Source organism: Chrysemys picta, chromosome 1 (assembly GCF_011386835.1).
Source record: "Chrysemys picta bellii isolate R12L10 chromosome 1, ASM1138683v2, whole genome shotgun sequence".
In the NCBI taxonomy this organism is placed as follows: Eukaryota; Metazoa; Chordata; order Testudines; family Emydidae; genus Chrysemys; species Chrysemys picta.
This window is the reverse complement of record NC_088791.1, coordinates 188,637,916-188,660,272: the sequence shown is the minus strand read 5'-3', so window position 1 is coordinate 188,660,272 and position 22,357 is coordinate 188,637,916. Positions and strand designations below refer to the sequence as shown.

The following is a 22,357-nucleotide window of genomic DNA, read 5'->3' as shown; positions in this document are numbered from 1 at the left end:
CTTTCCCTACACGGGCCCCGACGGCTGCGCAGAGCTGCTCATCCCGCCGAGCTAACAAGCAACAGCTCAGCGCTCGGCCCCGCACGGTTCCCCCCGGCTTAACTGTCCGGGGCAACCCCGGACCGGGGCAGTCACGGGCCGAGCAGACCAGCGCTGGAGCAGCTGTCCCGGCGCATTGGCCGTAGCTCTGCCCGGGTACCAGGGGAAGACACGGCCCCTCCCGCCTCCGCTCTGCCCACCGAGCTCCCCTCCAGCCGCGGCGCACGGACGGGGCACCCCGCAGCCCCAGCGAGGAGGGGCGCGGATTGTGCCCCCGGGCGGGCAGGAGAAGCGGGCTGGGGCTTGACCTGGGGTCCCCTAGCGACAGCGCGTGCTCCCGGTGCTCCCGCCTCCCCCGCCCCGCGCGCACGGGGGGCACCCAGCGAGTGGCCGGTGCCCAGGGCGAGAACGCCCACTGCCCCCACCCGCCGCCGCGCGGGACACCGGCGCTCACTGCCCCTGCGCGAGCCCAGCCGCACCAACCCCCTCCGCTGCCACCCCCCCGCGCCGCAGCTGGCTCACCCCAGCACCCCCCGGCTCGTCTGTCGCCGGCCCCGCAAGCACCGTCACCCTCGGCCAGCCGGAAAGGGGCTTCCTCCCCAGTCCCAGCCCTGAGTCCCTGGCTCGGCTGCCCTAACCCGCGGCGATAAGAATCAGGTGACTCGCAACAACATTACCCAGCTTTCCTCCTCCACCCCCCACTCGCCGCCCGCTGATTGGACACAGCGGTCCCGGTTGACGCTCTTACGCCTACGTCGACTCCAGCGCGCGCGTGCGCGCCTAGAACAACACCGTCGCCTTCCTTCAGCTCCGGGACGGTTAGAGACTGGCCCCCGGGAGGCGCGAGCGTGGCCGTTGGGCTTTGGAACGTTCTGCTTCCCGGCCCCCCGGGATCGGGGCACGGTGGGGGAACAGAGTGCCCTGGGGGAGGGGAGGCTGCTGTCTCAGGGGAGAGTTAAACCCAGGGTTCAGCGCCACACGCCACTCTCCTCAGCCAAGGCCTCATGGCCCTCTGTGCCCATCACCTGGAGAGCTGGCACAGCCCCCTGCTTACCCACGCGTGGACCCCCACCCAAGAGCATGGGGTTGCCAGTACCACCTGCCCTGATTGCTCAGTACACGTTGCCAGTTGGCCAGTTTTGTGGGCTGGTTCATTCCAGGATTGCTGTACCTCAGAGGGGGCAGGGTGGCACCAAGCGGAGGGCAACGATTCCATGGCATGGCAACTTTTGAAATTTGGTTTCATTCCACATTGGAACAGACAAAAGCCCCCCAAACCTTTCAGTGTTTTTGAGGAAATAAAATTGTGTTGAAATCATAGAAATGTAGGGCTGGAAGCGACCTTGGGAGGTCCCCAACTCCAGCCCCCTGCACTGAGGCAGGAGCAAGTAAATCTAGACCCTCCTTGACAGGTGATTATACAACCTGTTCTTAAAAATCTCCAATGATTGGGTTTCCACAACTTCCCTTGGAAGCCTGTTTCAGAGCCTAACTATTCTTATAATTAGAAAGTTTTTCCTAATATCTAACCTAAATATCCCTTGCTGCAGACTAAGCTCATCTTCACTGAACATGGAGAACAATTAATCATAGTCCCCTTTATAACAGCCCTAAATAGATCTGAAGATGATTAGATCCCTCCTCAGTCTTCTTTCTCTAGACTACATGTCCAGTTCTTTTAACCCTTCCTCATAGGTTAGGTTTTCTAAACCTTTTATCATTTTTGTTGCTCTCCTGGGGACTCCAATTTGTCCACATTTTTCCTTAAGTGTAGTGCCCAGAACTGAACACTACTCCAACTGAAGCCTCACTAGTGCCAAGTAGTGTGGGACAATTACTTCCCTTGCCTTACATACAACACTCCTGTTAATAGATCCCAGAATTATGTTAGCCTTTTTTGCAACTGCAACATATTGTTGACTCATATTCAATTTATGATCCCTAGATTCTTTTCAGCGGTACTAGTTATTCTCTATTTTGCAGTTGTGTGTTTGATTTTTTTCCATCCTAAGTGAAGTACTTTGCACTTGTCTTTATTGAATTTAATCTTTTATTCTGACCAATTCTCCAATTTGTCAATGTTACTTTGAATTCTAATCCTGTCTGCCAAAGCGGTTGCAACCCACCCAGCTAGGTGTCCTCTGCAACTTTTATAAGCATATTCTCGACTCCATTATCAAAATCACTAATAAAAATATTGAATAGTGCCAGACCCAGGACTGACCCTTCCGGTATCTCACTAGCTGTTGCCTCCCAGGTTGACAGCAGACCATTGATAACGACTCCTTGAGTACAGGCTTTCAACCAGTTGTGCACCCATTTTATAATAATTTCATTTAGACCATATTTCCCTAGTTTGCTCATGAGAATATCATATGAGACTGTGCGAAAAGCCTTACTAAATTAAGATATATCACATCTATTGCTTCCATGCAAGACACTAAACCAATAACCCAGTTAAAGATAGAAATTTAGGTTGGTTTGACATGATTTGTTCTTGACAAATCCGTGCTGGCTATGCTTTATAATCCTGTGTAATCTAGGTGCTTACAAATTGTTTAATAATTTGCTCCTGTATCTTCCCAGATATCAAAGTTAGGCTGACTGGTCCCCAAGTCCTTCTTGTTCCCCTTTTTAAAGAGAGGTACTATTTTTGCCCTTCTCCTGTGCTCTGGGATCTGACCTGTCCTCCAGGTGTTCTCAAAGATAATTGTTAATGACTCCAAGATTGCTTCAGCCAGTTCCTTAAGTACCCCTAAAATGAATTTCATCAGGACTTGCCGACTTGAATACATCCACCTTACCTAACTATTCTTTAGCCGTTCTTTCCTTATTTTGTCTTGCATTTCTTTCCCCTTGTTGTTAATATTAATTGTGTTAAGTATCTGGTCACCATTAACATTTTTAGTGAAAACTGAAGCAAAATAGGCATTAAGCACCTCGGCCTTTTTGATATCATCAGCTATTAGCATTCCTTCCCTGATAAGTAGAGAACATACACTTTTCTTTGTATCTCTCTTGCTCCTAATGTATTTAAATAACTTCTTCTTATTACCCTTTATGTTTCTTGCTAGGTGTAATTCATTTTGTGCTATGGCCTTTCTGATTTTGTCCCTACATGCTTGTACTATTCTTTTGTACTGCTTAGCAATTTATCCATTTTTCCACAGTTTGTAGGATTCCTTTATGATTTAAAAGAGCTCCTGCTAGAGCCATATTGACCTTTTCCTATTCTTATGTTTCCTTTGCATTAGGATAGTTTGTAGTTGTGCCTTTACTGTTGTCTCCCTGAGAAACTGCCAGGTCTCTCTAACTCCTTTATCTGTTAGATTTTTCTTCCCACGGGACCTTACATACCAGTTCTCTGAGTTTGTTAAAGTCTGCTTTTTTAAGTCAATTGTCCTTATTCTGCTGTTCACATTCCTTCCTTTCCTTAGAATCATGAAAACTATCATTTCATGATCACTTTCACCCAAACTGCCTACCACCTCAAAATTTACAACCAATTCTTCTCTGTTGCTGAGATTCAAGTCTAAAATGACTTGTCCCCTGGTTACCGCCTCCACTTTCTAAAACAAAAAGTTGTCCCCAATTCATTCCAAGAACTTATTGGAAAATTTGTGTTTTGCCATATTACTGTTCCAATAAATGTCTGCGTGGTTAAGAGTCCCCCATTACTACCAGGTCTCTTTTCAGATCGAAACCTGAGCTTTTCAATTAGGGAAGTGTGTGGGGATGTGTGGCAGAAGGTTTCATCCCAGATCACTCTGGGATTTGAACCTTTGTCTTCCTCCCTACTGCCCTAACCCTAACATGAGCAAGCCAGTAAGAACTGGTTTATACCAGAATTCCTCCATCAACATAGCTTCTGACTCTTGGGAGGGGCAGGGAGATTACTTACGGTACATTGATAGAAAAATCCCTTCTGTTGCTGTAGTAAGTGTCTACACTATAGTGCTTCAGCAATGTAGCTTTAGCTATGCTACTGTAGCACTTGTAGACTTATCCTGAGTCTCCCCCTTGCTGCGCCTCCTTCTTTGAAACTCATATGTCTCTGTGCAACATTTTGCTGAAAATGTTCCAACCAGCTCTATTCAGAAGTCATGATATTTAAATGGAATTGTTTTGATTTGCCTTAGGTTTTTTGAGCTGATAGGGTGCGCTTCTTCAAGCTTTTCTCTGCCATCAGGAGGGCTAGAACCGTCCATTTTTATTTAATGAAAACTGAGATTCTCATATAATTGCATGACTCCAGGAGCTAAAATGTCAAATACTGCAAGAGTTTACCACACTTTTATCAGTCTTGGAGAAGGGTACAGTTGAGGCACACACGAGTGTCTAATTTCAGTACAAGTGGCTCTCTAGTCCATATATACCCATCAGAAGAACAGAGGGGAAGCCATCACCCTAGATATTAGTTCACGGTCTAAATCGGGGTCGGCAACGTTTGGCACACGGCTCGCCAGGGTAAGCACCCTGGCAGGCCGGGCCAGATTTATTTACCTGCTGACGCGGCAGGTTCGGCCGATCGCGGCCCCGAGCCAATGGGGGCGGCAGGAAGCGGCGGGGCCCCGTCCCCATTGGCCCGGGATGGCGAACCGCGGCCAGTGGGGGCCGCGATCGGCCGAACCTGCCGCGTCAGCAGGTAAATAAAACTGGCCCGGCCCACCAGGATGCTTACCCTGGCGAGCCGCGTGCCAAACGTTGCCGACCCCTGGTCTAAACAGAAGGCAAAACCACAACACGAATTTCTTCCACCTTGCTTTTAAACAGTTCATTCTAGTTGTAATGAGGTCAAAACTTATCCACCTCCTGTGGGTTGGTTTTATTCACAAAAGGAACTCAAAATGACACAAAATCCAGGCCAAGCCTTCTCTCCAGAACTTGCCTATTTCCAGATTTCCTTTCTGAAGACTTCTCAGCCCATACTGGGGAGAGGCAGAAGCTCCCTGTGAATGGGAGGGGTGAAGGGAGAGGAGAGGGAGTGAGGGAAGGTACTGCGACTTGGCTGGTGGGAGAACAGGGGAGACACCTGGCTCCAAGCTGGAAAGGTCAGTCCCAGGGATCCTGGCCTGCTCCCAGGCCCATTCCAATTTCTTTTGGGTCCTGTTCCCTGCTCCCTAGTTCAATCTTGGGGTTTGCAGTGGCTGCTCCATCCCCTCCAGCAACACATTCTAGAACAATTTTAGGGTTATAAACACCAGAACTTATGGGCTTATTGCAGAAATTATTAAGTTAGGTTCTTAGGTGTTATGCAGGAGGTCAGACTATTGAGTTGTAGGGGTCCCTGGTCCTTCTGGCCTTAAAGTCTATGTTGAGGTCTACACTAGAAACTTGCTAGTATAGTAATATTGGTTGATTGTGATTTTTTGTAACATTTCTATACCAGCAAAAGCCCTAGTGTAGATGCAGTTACACTGGTATAAAAGTGCTTTTGCCAGTATGATTTATTTTGCTCACCAAACTGCTATAAATTACCCCAGTACTTTTTTGCTGGTAAGAGCTGCATCTGCACTAGGAGGATTTACCAGTATAGGTATATTTGCAAATTTGGTTAGTGTATACCTTGCCCGTGAATCTATGAACCAGGGATCAGATTTATGCTGTGCCTTACAGGTTGAGCCCACATGGAGAGTCAGGTAAAAAGTGGCTTAGTGCTTCCAAAGTCTGGCCTCAGCTAGAGGCGTCCCCAGCTCCCAAAGCAACTTGGAGTAGCCCCAGGGTCTGCTGTGCAACCCAAAATAGCTGTTGAGCAGAATGCTCCCTGCCCTGATGTCATCTGCTGCCTCCTTGCAGCCAGGACTGTGCAAGAAAGTGATGTAGGGCCTCTCTGCAAACATTATGTTACACCGGAAATCCCTTTACAGGCTGCACTTCCCCCTTTATGCTCCTGGAGTAGTGTAAAGGGATTGCAGCAGGGTACAAAATCTGGCCCCAGATTTATCACAGGGGGGGATAGCTTAGTGGTTTGCGCATTGGCCTGCTAAACCCAGCGTTGTGAGTTCAATCCTTGAGGGGACCATTTAGGGATCTGGGGCAAAAATATGCCTGGGGATTGGTCCTGCTTTGAGCAGGGGATTGGACTGGATGACCTCCTGAGTTCCCTTCCAATCCTGATATTCTATCAAGTCATCAAGTTCTCCACACAAAATGATGGACAAGGTATCTTGCTTCCTGAACCTCAGTGAAAAATTAAAGATAGTAGTTATTAAAGGCACAATGGCAAGTGTGTAAAGAAGCAGATTGCTGCAGGTCTCCCTTGTTAGCAATTAGAAACAAGACTCATTAATTTTGTTTTAATTTGTATTATAGGAATACATTCATGGGGCATGAATGCACAGTTAAGACTAAATTACTGTAGCTTTCTTTCATTCTTGCTTTTTCAGGTGCTCATACCTTTTGCAAATTGCTTTTACAGTGAAAGTTTCCATGCATAGTCTCAGCCTAACTATGATTTTTTTGGGGAAGGTTTTTAGCAAAAATCGTGTCAGTCATTTTTAGTTATGCCAGTTGTGGGGGAAGTTCCCCTCATGTTCAGACTGGAATGAATGTACTTGCATAACTCAAAAATATCTGAAGCTAAACATTGAGGAAGGAAAAACTACTATATTTGAAGAAGTATTTTTTACTATTTTTGAAGTGGTTTTTTTCATGCATGTTCTAACATTCTTTTTCTAAAGATACCATGTTAACTGGATTCCTACTCTTGCATCTTTCACTTGCAGTGCAAGCCCAGGCAGAAATCTCCAAGAGTAAGAGATTGTACAGCAGTGATCAGTACATTCAGACTCCGCCCAGTGGGCTAAGCAGCCCCTTGTGCACCAAAACATTTCCTTTTTCAAGTGAAGGAGCTCCTCAGCTGATGGCTACTCTTCAGTAGTCATTATACCAACTTAAATCTGAGAGAACCCAGGGGAAAGTCTCATGGAGTTCCTGATTTGTATCTATTCTTTTTCCCTAACTGGTCAGTTTAAATCCACACATGTTGAAATAGGGGGAGCCTCTTATTCTGAGATTGCTTTTTTGGTTGTTTAGGGCAGAGTTAGGCCTCCCTTTGCCTTGGATCACTTCTCTATCTCTTGTTTTTGGTTTTGTAAAGTGTTTGATATTAATAGTCTTCTTGTTCTCTCTTTATTCAAACACTTACAGTTCTGTCCAAAATGGCATGTTGAAGCACTGGTTGCAGCTGTGCCTTACCACAGAGCACCCATGTGTGTTCCAAATGGCATTTGTAGATGGCTCACTCCATGTGCAGGGGCCCCATTTCTTCCAGAACTGGGAAGTTACACCATTAAATTTCAGAGTTGTACACATGCATGGAAAAAAAGCTTCAAGAAAACATTTGATTACTGTAAAACTCCAGCCACCCGTCAGCAGCTGTATCAAAGATAGACATTAACACTCTAGGCCAGATCCTCAGCTAGTGTAAGTTAGCGTCATTCCATTGTAACACTTGCTGTGGACCTGGCACACAAACTTTAAACATCCCCCCCAAAACAATGCTCCTTTCAGTTTGCTATGTTTGTAACATGAGCCAGTAGTTTTAAAACAACTTAATGGTTCTATACTCTTTAACATGAGTTAATATTTCTGAACAGCAATCATCTCTCTTGTAACTGACAATTTTGCAACACAAAATCAAGGTAAGATTAATATATGAAACATTCTTTATTATATTAGTTGTACGAAATAAAATTTGGTCAAGCAACATTTTCCCTTCCAAGATCCTACAGTCTGCAGAAGTATATACTTGTAAGCTGCTCTTGTACAAAAAAACATTTTAAGCAACTGCTGCACTTCTGTAACTCTGCAGATAAGACAACAAGGAAAGATCTGAAATCACCAAAGGGGGTGCTGAAAAAGTACAAAGAAAACAAGGATGGTGTCAAATATATGATTGGGTGGGAGATGCAGGATTCAATGGCGTTTATCAACAACACTAACAACAAATTTAGATTTTAGTTTGTGGCTGTGAAATTTTTTGTATAGTTATATTGTCTTTATTTCTCATAATTAGTTTTTAATTTTTTGCTCTTAAGCATTTGTTCTCAGCAGGAATTATGATGCCTTTAAGCTAAGAAAAAACACTTCCATTAGGAAGAAGGATTGTCTTCTGGTTAAATCACAGGTCATGGAGCCTAGCGCTCTGGACTCAGTTCCTGGCTTTCCTTCCTCAGCCAAATTCATCCCTGGTGTAATAGCACTAAAATCAGGGATGAATCTGTACCCATGACTTTGCTAAATAACTAAAACTCTGTTTGTCCATCTGTAACATAGGGATAATAATTACCTATTTCATAAGTGTAATAATTGCAAAACTTTTCTGTTTTAATCAAGTACAATTTTATCAAGGGCTATATGGTTATCAAAGCAGCTATATCTTTACATGAGAAATACCCAAAAACCTTTAAATTGCATTTAGGATTAACCAGGATCAGACATCATGAAGAGGGGTTGCCAGGTATCACTAGCATGCATATGAAGATTATGAGGACAAAATTCTGAAACTTTTAATTTTGATGGAGAATAGTTTACATTATCTTCCAGTGGATGGCTCTATGTCTGCTTTCAAGCTTTTCAAAAAGAGAGTATACATGAAATGAGAGTATACAGTCTTTTTAGTTGGCTAATGCATCTCACAGGAATAATCAAAGTTTTTTTACAAAATAACATGAGTAATTTCTGGTTTAGCTGGCATAAAGCTTTCCCTAACAGAAGATGAAAACAAGGACAGCAATTTGCTAATGTAAATTTAAAATAATCACACGTGAATATTGTGTCCTTGCTTGAAATTTGGCCGAGAGTTACTGATGCCTTTAGTGGCAACTGCTTCCTATTCTGAATCTCAATTTATAGAGCAGCTCTTCATTTATGGCATGATTATGGTTCGCATGTTCCCACCTACTTCCATGGATATTGGTAGTTGTCATAACTCTTAAATTGCTTAAATCCAGATATGAGGCAAACAGCTTTAGGGGAACTGTTAACAGGAAAAATTTTGTTGCAGGAGCAGGTTGAAAATCTGAAATGTTCATATTTTCAAATTAAGAATGACAAGGAGAAAAATTAACTACTGCAGAAGTATAAGACAAAGAAGGCATAAAATATAAGGGTCTGTTACAAGTTTTATGGATTTCCCCTTATGACTTTTTGGTGGGAGGGTGGAGGGAAAAGGCAAATCAAAACAAATAGAACTTTTACTCTGGATTGAAACTTGGTATACAAAATATTGCCCCATGTGAACTAGGAAGAGATTCCTGGCTACTGTTTTCAGTGCATCACCTTTAACAATGTTGACTTCCTAAACAACTCAAAACAGAATGAAAATATGTTGTAATACCATGTTTCTCATATATGACCACACTGAAGAACCTAATACTGTCTTTATTGTAATTAGGCACTGCTTGAAAGGAAAAAATAATAGTCCAATTTTTTTTCCTAAAAAAGGAGAAATGAAACTACCAAAAAGGAGATCTGGGAGTTAAACTGAAAATAGGGAAGCAGACCTTCCTATAGATGAGTAATGCTGTGGTTTCAACAGGCTTAATAATGCATGAACTGAAATTAATGCTCATTAAGAGTTTTCAGAATCAGATGAAAAAAGCTAAACAAAAACTAATGACCCATTTACTGATTTGTAATGGAGTTCTTTTTGCCAATCCAGAAGCATAAAAGGGGCTTACATGACCCTCACACAATATCTTTGTTTCTCCAACTGATATAGAGTTGACATAACAGTTCTGTGCTGGTCCCATTGCCTACCTCGAGTGCAGCAGATGTGTCAGACTAGGCTGGGGAGAGAGGAGATGTGGCTGGATTACACTGTGCTCTGTTTAGTCTGTGCTGGTGTAATGGCTTACAGAGGGCCTTTGCAACTCTACAATTTACAGCCCTTTGGCTGATCTTAGTTGTGCTAGGCTTCTGGCACAGCCCAAAATAAGGGTGTTGCAAAAGTCACTTAAAACGTATCCCATTTCCTTTGTTTTACACAGGAACAACGAACCACAGAAATTTAGTTAATAAATTCTCCAGAGGAAAGTAACAACGGATCATGATTCTAACTGTGTGCTCCTACATGGAACCAGGCTCAAAATAACCACAGTAAAATCTCTAAAGACCTGAGTCTCTTACATCAGTGTAAATCAGGAGTAATTCCAATAACATTTAACCTACAGTGGTATAAAAGATGTAAGTGAGAGCAGAATCAGACTCTACAATATTTAACTTGCCTGAGATCTAGTTGAAATTGGAATATCTATTGATGAGGCATGCTGTTTACCAATATTCCCAACCACCAGTTCATTTAATGGACAGCATATAAATATACAAATGTTTAAGACTTGGAAAAAAACACTTTGTTTACACTTTCTACCTTTCAATCTGGCTACTATTTTGTATATTTAAAGGGCCAGTTTCTCAACCTCTGTAAATTTGTATAGTTCCACTAAAGTCAATGGCACTATGCCAATATGTACAGAATGAGGACCTGGTTCCTTGTCTTTTAGTGTGATAAACTCTTTAAAAAGTTTTTTTAAAATCTCAGGTGGACTCTCTTATGCTACATTCTTTTTTTTCCTTTCTTTCACAAAGAAAGAGAAAGAAAGAACGAGCAAACAAACTATTGCAAAGAAATTCTACTCTGTACCTGTCCTTCACTGGGGACATGTGTGGTACTATTTGCCTTCATGACTACATGTGTATTTTTTATGATTTGTTATTATAAAAGTATTTTGTTCATACTCAGAAAGTGTAGTATTAATCACAAGATAAATATTTTACATTTATAAAACCAAAAGAAAAAACAGTTAAATAGACAAAAACAATATTGTGTTTGCTGGACAAGACTAAAAAAAAATGTTATAAAAGCAATTAGTGTCCACTATTGACATGAATTAACCAGTTCAGCTGGTCAAAATTATAGCTAATTTATATATATATATATATATATATATATATATATATATATATATATATATATATATATATATATATATATATATATATATAAAACAAATTAACTTTCAACCAAAATGAAAATTTTCATTTTGATCCTAATTTTCCACTTGTTTGGTGAAAAATGGAAACAGAAACTCAACATTTTTCAGTAATTTTTTTAGTGAAAATCTTTGGTTTTCAAAAACCCAACCCAAAACAAAACAAAAATATTTTTTACCAAAAACTTTTCAGAACTGTTTTTGATCAAATATTCTTCTATTTCAATTGACAAAAGATGAAATATTTTCATAATTTCCCCAGGAAAAACAATTGACATTTTCCAACTAGTTATGTTAAACAGGCAGCTATTGAAGGCGCAAAATATAAGGTGTTCCCTTTCCTATTAAAAATAAACTCCCAGTGGAGGGAGCTCCAGTCCTAGGTTGTCATGATAATCTAGCCATTGTTGGGGAAGCTGTTTGAAATTATGTTGAAGGTGTTTGTGAAAGAATAACACATGTATTTTCTTTCATATGTAGTAAAGATAAATATTAGCCTTCAGGATACACTATAAGGCCCAACTTTTATCAGAGAAAGGTGTAACACAATCCAATGACTGGAAGTTGAAGCTAGACAATTTCAGACTGGAAATAAGGTGTAAAATTTTGACAGTAATTAACCAACCATTGGAACAATTTACCAAGGGCTGTGGTGGATTTCCATTACTGACAATTTTTAAGTCAAGATTGGATTTTTTCTAAAAGATGTGCTCTAGGAATTATTTTGGAGGGGAGTTCTAGGGCCTGTGCTATACAGGAGATCAGACTAGCTGATCACAATGGTCCTTTCTGACTTTGGAATCTATGAAAGCCTTTTCTCCCTTGTCAATGAGGAGATGAGCATTGTGTAGGGGTGGATTGTGATAGCGTGAGGAGATCAAGTTAGTTCTTGTAGTTCTTGGATTAACTGAAGAATCTGTTTATTTATTGGTATATTTTAAAAAATATTAATCAAGGATACCAGGAGCATTGGATGGCGGCTTTTGTTGTAGTTTGTAAAAACCCAAATAAATACCTATAGAATTTTCAATATTTCTGTGGCAGATTGAGTTTATTCACATAAAAGCCATGGGGAAAGGCCATGAAAGCGGTATAAGAATAATTTTTCAGACACACACAGAAATAGATTAATAAAATCTTACAGCATATAAAATAGATTTAAATGATTACTTAAGAATTGTAGTCATACCCTCAAGAAAGGAGGAGGATGTTGAGTCATCATGAAGAAAGGAAAAAGGAATGGAACGTGTTCTGATCATAACCATTACAGATGTCAGATGCAACCGAGACAGACAGATGAACAACAAAAATATGCGTCAAATGATGCAAGAGACTAATAAAGTCGTCTGGCATTTGAGCACAAACACTTATGGCACTTTGAAAGAAACCATGGAAATGAATCTACATTCTAGCACATCTGAACTGTTTGACTCCCACTTAAGAAATACAACACTAGCTTCTTGAGCTTGTGCTGCTTTGGAGTCTAATGCCTGAGGAGAGGATTAATTTTAAAGGTGTTGGGTAGCAAACTATTTGCAAGATTTACACACACAGCTCATTTGAAGATCATTTTAAATATATCAGTGAAACAGAGGTAAAGAGTCTAGTTGCTTTTACATTTGCAGACTTCACTGCTGGTGGACCTGATGACAAAAAACAAGATATGATTCTATGCCATGTGGCATAACATTAACGTTTAAATAAAATAAACCCAATTTTTTGTTTGTAGTGTATAAGCTACCATCAATTGATATCCAGTCTACTTTTGTTGTAAAGCTAACACAAAACAAACAATGTAAACAAGTAGGAATTCTTTTCAAATATTTTGGCATAGCTCCAATTTTAACAACCAGAGGTTCTTATTATAACTTACTTTTTCTCTATCGGTCACAAAGTAAATTGCCAAAAAGAAAATTGGATTATTCCTCACATCAACAATATTTTATTCCCCTTTTTCAGTATCTATAACCCTTTCCTGAGATCACTCATTTACTTTAGAAAAGAGGGAGTCCTTGATTCTCCCCCTCTTTGTTGCTCTAGCCCAGTAATACAAACCACAAGTACCTAGTTTTCTTTGTGCAGCAAAAATTAATTCTGTGTCTGTCTCTCCTCCAAAATGTAGAACTGAATGCCCCATAAATGAGGCTGCTCAGGTCCAGGCACTAATTAACCCAATCAAATTCTCAACTGTGAGGGTGACTCACAAAGGAATTTAGGTGTTGGAACGGTAAGTGTCATGGCAACTTTTAGACACCTAGAAAATCACGGGAACAAAACTGAATCCACAAAGCCAGAGCTGGGTGCCTACGCTCCCTATACAATGAATGGAGATAGACAGGCGCGTTAGACTGTGATCCAGAGAAAAACCTGCACACTTGGCAGTGGCTGAGGTCAGGGAAGTGTTCCAAGCCCTGCCTCTCTAATGGAGATGGATGGTTAAGTCCAGGCAGGTAGGTGGCTAGCTCTGCTTGTGATTGTTGAGCCAGGGAAAATAGACATATGGCTACCTAAGTTGTGTGCAGGTCTGGAAACAAAATACCTAGGAGGGAGGTGGGCCTCCCTTAGAACTAGGCTTGGCAGAATTTGATTTTTATTTTTTAGAATTTTGACAGATAATATTGATGTTTATTTTTCAGCATTTTTTCTATTTTTATCATTTTAAATTTTTACAGCTGCAAGAAATTATAGGGGGTGAAAATAATTATTTAATGACAGCCGATGTTGAGATTCAAAAAGTTAAAGTTTTATAACGATTAAAACACAAATTGTCAACATCACATGTCAAATTATATAAAGTAAATATCCTTAAATCAAACTAATAAGTTCTCAACCAGCATTTTTTCTCACTTTGCCTATTTGTAAATCTTGATTGTTATGGATGGAAATATTTTTTCATCAATGGGGGGGGGGTATTTATAACATTAGCCTAAGGATAAAGATTCCCCAGTTTGTGAATCACTCTGAGGTTTAGGCAGCAGATAGCAGATGCCTAGAGTGAGACAGCAGTGCACATGCCAGATGCAGAAATGTAGGCACATTGGGAACTTTTGTGGCAAAAACTTAGGCCCCAAATGAATTAAGCCTCTGTAAAGTTAGGCAGCAGTCGAGTGGGAGTTTTGTGGGTTGCGGTGGTACCTAAAAATTGAATTTAGGTGTGTAAATATCTTCAGCTTGGATACCACTGCCATCATACAGTAGGTGAACAGATCTATTCTTAGTCCAGATGAAATTCTCCATTTGGATTCTCCTCTGTGCTTAGTGGTTGGCCAGCTATTCATACTCATTTGGGTGTGGTGAAAACCATAATAAATTGCAATTTAAATGTATGGGCTCACATTGAAAGCAAAATTAGGCTGATTTCAATTTTGCACCTAGTTACACCTCCAAGACCTTTAAAAAGCATGTGAACAATTAAATGCTTAAAGAAGGAACTAGAAGCACCATTGTAGGAAAAGGAAGACCTGGAGGGGAATGCACACACAATACACACAATGCTCCAAATATGTACAATTAGCTGGTGTGCAGAGGGTTCATCAGCTGTTCAAATCTTGTTTGTGGTATTACACATGGGCAAAAAGAGCTGAAAAGAAAACTACAGGTCTATAACAGGAAGGTGTATTCACAAACCTTGAAACTATATGCAGTTCAATAGGAAATTCTGGAATTGAATATGTATGGTGCTATGTTTTGATAGCTTGATTACAAAAGAGTACCTATTCTCAGGAGCTGGCTAGAATGCTATAGTAGGCTTGACTACTGGTTCCTTTGCAGTTGAATCCTGATTTTAGTTGAATGAACTAAACATCTGTGCAGCGAGCCTGCGACATTTGTGAGTCAAATCCTGGAAACAGCATTGCTGAGTAGCCTTTCTTAAGTAAACCTATACTATATATGGCTCATAGTGATGAAATCTGAATGACTCATATTCAGCAAGTTCAAAGACAACTGCCTATGAGGGATTGGGGCAGAGCTCTTAGAGAGGCTGATAGAAAGGAGCTCTGCAGCTAATAGCAACAGAGGGTCTCTACCACTTTCAGAAGCAGAAATGTGGAAAGGGGGCCTGGTGTTTTCTGTAAATGTGTAAGTTCCTATACTGCTGTCTATGGTGAGGGTGATTGAGGGCACAGTTGATTAAGATGCTAATAATGGCAACTCCATAGTTTATTCTGCTGCCCTCCTTCCTTCTCAGCCCTGCCTGCCCCCTTTGCACCCACACAGAAGGAGCGGTCTCTGCACTGTCCTGAACAGGGCCGGATCCAGGGTTTTGGCCGCCCCAAGCAGCTAAAACAAAAAAACCAAAAAAGCCGCGACCGCGATCTGCGGCAGCAATTTGGCGGGAGGTCCTTCACTCCCAGGCAGAGTGAGGGACCCTCCGCCGAATTGCCGCCGAATACTTGGACATGCTGCCCCTCTCCGGAACGGCCGCCCCAAGCACCTGCTTGAGAAGCTGGTGCCTGGAGCCGGCTCTGGTCCTGAATAGGCTAGTTATCCCTGGTCTTAATATGGACATGTAAGGGGTTTTGTCCTCTTGTAACCCTCCCAACACACAGAGTTCAACTGGCACCACTTTAGACTCACTTCAGTCCTTAATACCTTCTTTGAGTCTTCTGTGGGAATTAGCCTGTGGAACTCACTGCCAGAAGATCCCATTAAAGCCAAGAATTTTGCAGGATTCAAAAAAGGATTTGAAATTTACATAGATGATAAGACTATCCAGAGTCATAACGGGAGCTTTGGAGGAGATATAAACTCTTGTAGTTTGGAGCGTAAACTAACTTCTAATTGTGAGGCGTTAGGAGGAAACTTTCCCAGGGAGCAGGTTATCCCATTACTGCCTGCTGCTGTTTCTTGCACATGTCTCTTGAAGCAGCTGACACTGACATTGTTGGAGACAGGATATTAGATGAGTCACTGGTCTGAATCAGTATGGCGATTCCTATATTCCTAAGAAAATATTAGAAAACAAGAGCAGGTGGTTACAAAATTCAAAATACATGCAAATATAATAGAGACTGTAAATAACAAGTTATTGTATTGTTCAGGAGATTAACTGTCATGTTTAAAAGATAGAGGAAGAGAGGAAAATATTAATGTCCCAGTTAAAATGTCTATGAATAACTGCAAAGAAAAACAAAATTCACTTTTAACACTTGTCATATAACTCTTTAGAAAATTTGTGCATGAACATATTGTAGCATATTGGGTAATTCATGACAATATTCTACAAGGGATTACATGGCATGATGAGACCATATATTACATTAGAAGTCCTTTTTAGATAAGTAACGAAGAAGAAGCAAAAAGTGCACAGCTAACTGAAGTCTGACCGTGAACTGTACTAAAAAAGAAGTAATACAATATTAGATCAAGTAATCACAACAAACTGCAACATGTATGTTTTTGGTAGTGAATCAGGATTCTCAGTAAGCCAGATATTAACATAAGAAACTACATGGACAGTAATTACTGTGGAGACCACCATAATAAATAGTAAGGCACATGTAAAAAATGGACAACATAGGAACAACTTTGAAAAGTTTGCTGGAGCAAAGTAATACATGAAAGAAGATTCAAGAATGAAAATGAGCAAACAATTCAGTTGACTACATAGGATTCTTAGCAGGAATTTAAATATTAATTTACAAAGTTAAAGATGATCTGGTATTTTTAAAGTAACAACTAACGATGGGATGTTGTGCTGAATGCCCCCAATAGAAAGAGTAAGATGGATATCTGTAGGAGGCCCTGATCCAGCAAAGCGTGCTCCTAAATTTAAGAACATGACTAGTCCCATTGAAATTGATTTTAATGGGACTACCTAAACTTTGAATGAGCAAACTTTAAAAACCTGTTTAATAATGTGTCCCACTATATTAGATATTGTAAAATATATAGTGGATTTTAGCCATCTTAAGTTATCCTAATACTGCTTTGTGAATTCATCAGTAACACAGTATGACTAAGAAGTCTAAAGTGATACAGCAAAATGTGTCTTATGCAGGGCCGGCTCTAGGTTTTTTGCCACCCCAAGCAAAAAAATTTTTGGCTGCCCCCCGACTCCAGCCCTGGGCTTTCACCCCACCCCCTGCCGCCCCAGCCCTGGACTCTCCACCCACACCCCACCCAGACACCCCGCCGCCCCAGAGCTGAGCTCTCTTCCCCCCCCCCCCCACCTGCACCCCCTGTCACTCCAGTGCTGGGCTTTCTCTCTTCGCCCCCCCCCCCCACTGCCGCCCCAGCCCTGGGCTCCCGCCTCCAGGACCGTCCGGGACCCGGGAGGGCAGAGCTGGGGGACTGCCCCGGCAGGGGGCTGAGGAGCCGGGGCTGAGGAGCCAGGGCAGGGTTGCCTCAGAGGGAGCGGAGCCCCGAAGAGTGGGACGCGGGCCCCGCGCGGCAGCGCCCTGCCCTCTATGGCCCCGCTGCTGCTGCTTCTGGCCGCCCTGCCCCAGCCCCTGGGCAGCTCGGGCCACTTCGCCCACCCCCAGCTGTGGCGCTGGGGGGCGGTTGCCCTGCGGCGCCTGCAGGCGGCTCCACGTGCCCCGCGGGGCAGCCCCCAGCCTGAGTGTCCCCCACTCGGAGCCTGCCCGGCCCAGCCACAAGGTGTGGCGCTGCTCCCCCGCGGCATGAACCTCAGTGGCCCCAGGGTGCCCCCCGTGCACGATGAGCTGCTGCTGCCAGGGCCGGCTCCAGGCTTTTGCCGCAGGAAGCAAAAAAAAAAAAAAATTAAAAATGGCCAGAATGCCGCCCTTGAAAATGTTCCGCCCCAAGCACATGCTTGGTTTGCTGGTGCCTAGAGCCGGCCCTAGTCATATGAAAAGTTTAAAAAACACTGACTGATCTTTCAAACCAAAAAATTGCAATCAGTTTTCAGAGGAAAATCCTGTTAAAAGTACTATTCAAATGTATCAGTTTCATTATGGCTGCTTTAAGCAATTATCTTTGAGAAATTAATTTTTTCCTTCTAGCCACATACATGAGATATTCAACAATCATTCAGATTTGATTCACCTAATCAACCAAACTATAAACTTTCACGTAAATGTAGTTTGAAATTTCAATCAATTATATTCAGCTCTGGCCCCAGACCTAAAACCTGCAGCTCTGTTGAGACTACTCTAGTCAAACATATGAGTGTTTACTGGACTGGGTCCTATGTTTGCACTGACAAGAAACTGGCAGCAACTTTTATGGTGCTCACAAACAAATCAGGTTATAAATGGAAAGTTTGGTGGTCCTGCTTACACTGTTTCTATTGCTCTAAAAGTTTTTACCATTTTGACAGAGAGAGTTACTATTACATGCAGTGGGAAATGCTGCCAGATCTGATTAAAACTTTTGAACCAGGAGAAACTTTTATAGAATTTCTTTTACAATAAAAGGAAGCTTCTGATTTAGTTAAACCAGTACCAACTAAAACTTATTTTTGTAAGGACACAAAAAACTTGCATGTGGTTCTTCATTATTTGCCAATTGCAGTGGAAATGATGCAGCACCAAAAAATGCTGACTGGAGAGTCAGTTGTGTTTTCCAGGTACTTTCTGGTTTTGAAACATCAGCTTTGTCCAGTTTCTGTGAGTGGTGCAGTTAACTCTAGCCTAGATTTGATACTATTAACACATTTAAGAGCAGAGAAATTCACCTTAAATCTAACATTTTTTGTGGAAAGCAATAGCACATTTAAGAAGTCAAATATTTTCTTTGAATAAACTAAGACATCTATAAATACTAAATGGAAAACTACATTTAATTTTAATGTTTCATTTATGTTCATAATCACACTCCATAGATGTATATTTTAACCTAAATAAAGAGTAAGGATTTGTATATTGCTATACCACATCTCCTGATGAGGACAGATAAGATTCAGTGAGCTAAAGTAGGGGAAATGACCAAAAGGATCTATGCAGACAATCTAAATATTGGGTTGTATTATTTGCTGGTGCAAACTGGAACAACTTCACAGGTGTTGTAAATTGACACCGCTCCATTAAAGTCAATGATTTTAATTATGAACTCTGACAAAGGGACTCAATCTTAATGAGCTGGTACAGCACAATGTACAGTGGGGATCTGCTTGGCCCTGTTGACTCTACTTTAATAAAAATTAATAATTATGGTTAAATTTACAATCCAGTGAGCCAGAATAAGAACTTTTTCATTACTTAAGGCCTGTGCTAGGTCTCCATAAAAAAACCTGCAAACAAGCCAGCTATCCAATGGGCCCTTCACATCCTCTGTGCACCACAGGAGGCGCTGCATAGACTGATGTGAAGAATGACATCGGGGTGAATCAAGAACGAACCTAGGTAGCGGCCAAAGAATGTCTGTAAGGGTTTATCTACACAGGGAAGTTATTCTGAAATAAGATACAGTGTGTTTAAAGAGCAACTAATATTGTGGAATAGCTTATTGTCCCTGTGTGGACAAGCTCTGAATGAATTCAGTCGTCTTAACTATCTAAACAAGTTTTACAGAGGAGTAGGGTGCCACTATTTTAGCTGTGTTTTATTCAGTGACATGAATTTCATCCTAAGTATGGGAATGATACCTAGGCCCTTTCTAACCTAACAGCAAAGATAGTCACAAATTTTTAATTTTGAAAAGTTAAAGCATCCATTTTAATTTCATCATATCTGGTATTAAGGGCTTGTCTACACATAGAGTTGTTTCTGATTAACTCCATGATGGGAGAGTTAAACGCCAAATGCTTGTGTCCTATTCCCAAGTAGTCTGGCAAATTAATCAAAACTTAAATTTTGTTTGCATGCATTGTTCTTTAACTTTTGTTTTCATAAAAATAGACACTTAAACCTTGTGTAGATTACGAAAAATGTGTTTTTTAAAAGTCAAGGTAACCAATATGCTTTGAAACACCACTTAGCACCTGGCATGGACCCAGTTTAACAGCTTTACAACTGTACAGGTAACATGTTCAGGTAACATGACTGTAAAGATGTCAAACTGTGTGTACACTAGGAGTGGGATCCATGGAGGGACTTAGGCATTGCAACTCTAAGCATCCTGGCACCTAACTTTTAGGCACCTAGAAAATCACAGAAACAATACTGCAATCCACAAAGGCTGAGTTAGGCACCTAGGTTCCTAAACAATGAATGGGGATAGACAAACAACTCAGAATGAGATTTGCAAAAGCCATGCTAGGCAGGGAGATTCCTAAAGTAGACAATGGGAGATGCTGATGATGGAGGAAGGGGGTGTTAAGCCCTTACCCTCTCATGGAGATAGGTGCCTAAGTCTGACTGTAGGGAGGCACCTATCTCTGTTTAGTAATCCATGAACATGAACCAGCCACATAGAGTCAGGCAGTTTAAGTGCCTCAGGTATACTCCAAATATGCTGAACAACTCTGCAGATGGACTTCAAAGAAACTGAGGATCCACTTAGTGCACCTCATATACTCCAGAAGGGACCATCTCAGACAAGAAATCATCACATGCTCCCACACACTGAAGGAAAAAAACAAGGAAAGTTACCTGGAAATCATGCAAGAAATCCAAAACAACTATAAAAAAGAACCCAAACAAACCTGATGACAGGCATCCAACACAAAAATAAAACAACTCCATGACCCACGGAACGCCATCTCCAGGAGAAACCATGGCACCAGTATCCACCACATGGATGCTACATGACACCCGAACATCACCAGTTTATCAAGACTGCCCCCCACTGGAATTGAATTATCTGTATTCTCTAAGGGACTGAATTTCTGCCCCACCACAGAACCTGATACCATACTAACATGGAGAACTAGAAAAATTATTCCACCATCTCTGCCTTAAAGAATCCTTTCACAACAATGATGACACCACTCACAATTATACAATGATGACACTACATCCCCAACAACAATCATAAGAAAAAAGAATAATCTGACTGGACACCACAGAACAGACGAAACCACACTCTTGATCATTACATGGATTACTTCAGGAAAAAAAATTGTCTGCAAAATCGTTAACATCCATCTCATCCACCATAATCTCTCCACCACCTGGAGGACAGGCATACAGTCCCTGAAATCTAACTACCAGATAGTGATCAAACCAGCAGACAAAGGGCGCGCCATTGTAGTCCTCAACTGTGATGACTATGTTAACAAGGCTGTGGTGGGGTGTCCATCCCACAAAATGCCTGAAGAGGTAAATGAGGTAACCTTAGGCTGCACCTAGAGGAAACCTAGGGAGTGCTAGGGTCTAATTGCAGATGAAATCCAGTTGGGGGAGGAGCTTGGCAGGGTCTACAAAGAGAGGAAGTTGGCAGGTTGGAGGAGGAAAAAAAACGGTTACTCACCTTTGTAACTGTTGTTCTTCGAGATGTGTTGCTCATATCCAGTCCAATTAGGTGTGCGCACGCCGCGTGCACGATCGTCGGAGAATTTTTACCCTAGCAACACCCTGGAGTGGCACCTTCATGGTGCTGGATATATACCCCAGCCAACCCAGCGCTCCCTCAGTCCCTTCTTGCCGGCTACTCCAACAGTGGGGAAGGAAGACGGGTTTGGAATGGAAATGAGCAACACATCTCGAAGAACAACAGTTACAAAGGTGAGTAACCATTTTTCTTCTTCAAGTGCTTGCTTATATCGATTCTAATTAGGTGACTCCCAAGCCTTACCTAGGCAGTGGGGTCGGAGTGAAACATCGCTGAGTGCAGAACCGCTGAGCCAAATGTGGCATCGTCTCTAGACTGCTGTACTAACGCGTAGTGAGCGGCAAAGGTATGAATGGATGACCAAACCGCCGCTCTACAGATCTCATGGATTGGAACTTGCACCAGGAAAGCAGTCGAGGAGGCTTGAGCCCTCGTGGACTGGGCAGTGAGGCGTGGCGTCGGGACACCGGCCAAGTCATAGCAAGCACGAATACAGGACGTGATCCAAGAGGAGATACGTTGCGAGGAGACCGGTAGGCCTTTCATCCGGTCAGCCACTGCAACGAAGAGTTGAGTCGTCTTCCTAAACTGCTTCGTACGCTCAACATAGAATGCGAGGGCCCTGCGAATGTCCAGAGAGTGCATAAGTTGATCTTGCCGCATATCTTAGGATGGAAGACCGGGAGGAAGATATCCTGGTTCACATGATAAGCTGATACCACCTTGGGGAGAAAGGCAGGGTGGGGGCGAAGCTGCACCTTGTCTTTATGGAAGACTGTATATGGAGGTTCCGACATGAGGGCTCTAATTTCAGAAACACGCCTCGTTGAAATGATGGCTACAAGGAAGGCTGTCTTCCAAGATAGGTAAAGGAGTGAGCAGGTAGCCCTGGGCTCCAACGGGGGCCCCGTGAGCCTGGAGAGGACCAG

At 42.2% G+C, this 22,357-nt stretch overlaps 1 protein-coding gene across 10 annotated transcripts in view; it reads right to left on the bottom strand.

The window, feature by feature from the left end:
- Positions 1–749, bottom strand: part of BACH1 (BTB domain and CNC homolog 1) — a 50,708-nt gene extending 49,959 nt beyond the window's left edge. For 5 of the 10 annotated variants that reach the window (XM_065576831.1, XM_065576860.1, XM_065576840.1 and 2 more), the window contains exon 1: positions 562–748. The gene's annotated coding sequence lies outside the window, so the exon portion shown is untranslated. Of the gene's footprint in view, positions 520–561 lie in introns of those variants that run through there. The other 5 variants (XM_065576836.1, XM_065576839.1, XM_065576865.1 and 2 more) reach the window with 2 other exon arrangements.
- Positions 750–22,357: the final 21,608 nt, after the last annotated feature.